A 3251-nucleotide genomic window follows, 5' to 3' on the forward strand; every position below is an offset into this window, starting at 1 on the left:
AGCCTTGGTCTGTGGACTGAAGGGTCCCAGGATCGATTCTGACCAATGGCACATGCCCGGGTTGTGGGCTCAATCCCCAGTAGGAGGCATGCAAGAGTCAGCCGATCAATCATTGATGTTTCTATATCTCTTTCTCTCCCTTCCTCTCTTAAATCAATAAAAAAATAAATAAACAAATCAATAAATCAGAATTTAGAGTCCAGCAATAAAACTTCATATTTAAATTAACTTTATTCTTCATTGTGCGTATGTGGCAACAGCCAACCTAAATTTCGGTTGGTTTCCCATCCTGCTTTTCAAGAGTGACAACAACAAAATTCTTAGCATGATTACTTATAATTAATGGTCCTGTGCATGAAATTCGTGCATGGGGGAGGGGGTTCCCTCAGCCCAGCCTGCACCCTCTCCAATTGGGGACCCATTGAGGGATGTCTGACCGCCAGTTTAAGCCAGATCCCTGTGGAATCAGACCTAAACTGGTGGTCAGACATCCCTCTCCCAATCTGGGACAGCTGGCTCCTAACTACTCAACTGCCTACCTGCCTGATCACCCCTAACTGCTCTCCCCTGCCAGCCTGATCTCTCCCCCAACTGCCTCTGCCTCGGCCCCCACCACCATGACTTTTTCCAGGAGGAAGTTGGACATCTGGAAGATGGCCAGTTTACCTGGTCTAATTAGCATATTACCCTTTTATTAGTATAGATAGATTATATAGGATAGGATTGATTAAATGGGGGGGGAGCCTTTTACAGCAGGAGGAGATGCTCTTGGCAGACAAAAAAACATAATCTCTATATCTGGACTGATAGCCAGCCATAGGCACTATACTGCCAAACTGGTCATGAAAAAATGGAACTGCTTTCTTACACCTTACACCAAAAAGCTATTGCCCTTACAGCCCCTCCTTAGCACCTACCTTAGGTTCTGCCTTCGCAGTTCACCCATATTAGGTTCTGATTGGTCAGTTTCTATGCCAGTTAGCATCTCTGGGCCTATCTCTGGGCCTGATCAAAGAGGCAGGGCATATCAGCAGCCCCCAGGTAGGCCCGGAGAGAAATAGAGGCAGGCTTCTGGCAAAGTTGGGACAGAAAGAAAGAGGCAATGGCTGATCAACAGCTGCAACAACAGAGGCTGTGGATCAGACCCTGCCTCTCTCTCTACAGGCCACTCTCCCAGCCTTATCCACAGCCCCCTCGGCAGTCAGTGCTCAGTTACTGCTCCGGCACCAGCTGCAGTCAGCACTGGGTCACCACAGCAATCCAGCACTGATTTCCAGTATACTGGTAGAGCCTTCGGTGGTTGTGGATGTTACGGACCCTGGCTTTTTATATATATTGATAGATAAAAATGAAAACACCCGAAAGGTTCATCAACTAATAAATGGGAAAATAGAGCATGGCATACACATAGATCTGGAAAAGAGTGTCACCGGGCCCAGGCCCAGAGCAGGTCTGCTGCAGGTCTACTTCAGGATGTCCTATACTGTGTGGGTTCTGACTTTGTGCCGGAAAGATTTCAGGTGATTTTGAGAGTAGATTTATTCATGCTGGGGACAGTGAAACAAAGGAAGGGTTTAGGGTAGAAAAAGCAACAGGAAAGAGCCAAGGCAGTGCTCTGCTCTGTCTAGAAACTTGATAGGAAAGGAGTGAGCCATACTGGGATGCATGGACTCACTGAGAAGTAAAAGTAACAGTGAAAGAAGTGAGCCAAGGTGGGGCTGCTTCTAGCTCCCTGAAAAATCTAGAATAAAAGAAGCAACAAGAAAGAGCCTAGGAGGTGCACTGCTTTGACTCTCTAGAAACATGATAGGTCAGAAGTGAGCCATGCTGGGACTGCTGTTAGCTCACTGAGAAGTCAGAGAAAAGGGGGCCTTAGATACAGGATGAGAGAGTAATCCCTGGACAAGCTGCCACTCACTGCCTCTTAGTCTCCTAGTTGCAGGTTCATCCCTTAGATACAAGTCTTGTAGGGACACTTAGAATTTAGGAAAGAAAAGTAAGGATGCACACATGAGAAAAGAGAGGTGTGGGCCTGCTTCAGAGACAGCCCTCCCCACATGCTGATTTTGAAAGAATGTGATAAGTCAGATGTGAATATAAAACACTGCAAATCTCTAAACTTCATGTAGCTGCCCTTCAGAAAATATTAAAGACATATTGGTTTCAAAAATTAAAGAGATAGTGAGCAAATGAAGGAAAAGTACATAAAGTAGTGAAACTGCTGCAAAGGTTACCTTGATGATATTGAAGATACAAGTCATGAAGGCAAGTCATTGCCACAGACAATGGACATTCAGGTCCCCTTTGCTGTGGGAATCAAGGAGAAAAATGAGTCAGTATGCTTGTGCCAAACATGTAGTGTTGGCAAGCTTTAATATTTTTCAGTTCCTTTAACCAGCCTTAAAATGACAATAGCAGAGAGTCAGGAAATCATATTACTTTAGGAGAAGCCGACTCTACAGTTCATCTTTGAAAATATTGAATCCCTAAGGGATATTACCATACAGAATATACATGTAATATTTTAGTAATGAAGAATTGCTTTTGAAAAATATTCATTTTTACTGGGAAGGGCCATTCAAGGATTCAAGGTAGAAACTGTTGAATGTGTTTCCCTCCATGTTCCGTGTGGTTCAGGGTTCAGGACCTGGAAGAGGAGCCACACACAAATGAAAGAGAAGAGACAAGAGATAATTGAAAATATTGGGGGGCCAGGCGGGCAACTCCAACTCAAGGGGAAGGACTTCCACTGGTGTTCAGGCCTCACCAAGCTTTTATTCATCTGGGATACACCCATAGCATAGTCCTTAGGCAGGCGACCCCTGGCAACAGGTAGACTTGCCTATCAGCAAGGATTTACATAATAATAGATGGGGAAGTTGCTTCAGCTACCACTGTCTGGGCAAACAGAGGTGGCGCCTAGCTCCTACCTTTGCTAGGGCTTCAAAGGTACCCAGCCTTCAGGGGGGTTCTCTGGCTATGCTTATCAGCTAGTGAAGACAATAAATGGTTTCCCACATCAAACTGCAAGGAATATTCTGAGTAGATATATAGGTCAATTTCCTTAATGTAAATGTTATACTTTTGTTGTATTTTTAATTTTATAATTCATTTCCTTAATGTATATAAGCATATACACATATACATATGTATATACATTGCCTTTATGAGTTTTATATTAAATTTTAATTGTTTTAAATTTTAATTAGGAACTGCTATGCAATTATTGATGAGATTATATACTAATCTTC

Source organism: Myotis lucifugus, unplaced genomic scaffold (assembly GCF_000147115.1).
Source record: "Myotis lucifugus unplaced genomic scaffold, Myoluc2.0 scaffold_136, whole genome shotgun sequence".
NCBI classification, from domain to species: domain Eukaryota; kingdom Metazoa; phylum Chordata; class Mammalia; order Chiroptera; family Vespertilionidae; genus Myotis; species Myotis lucifugus.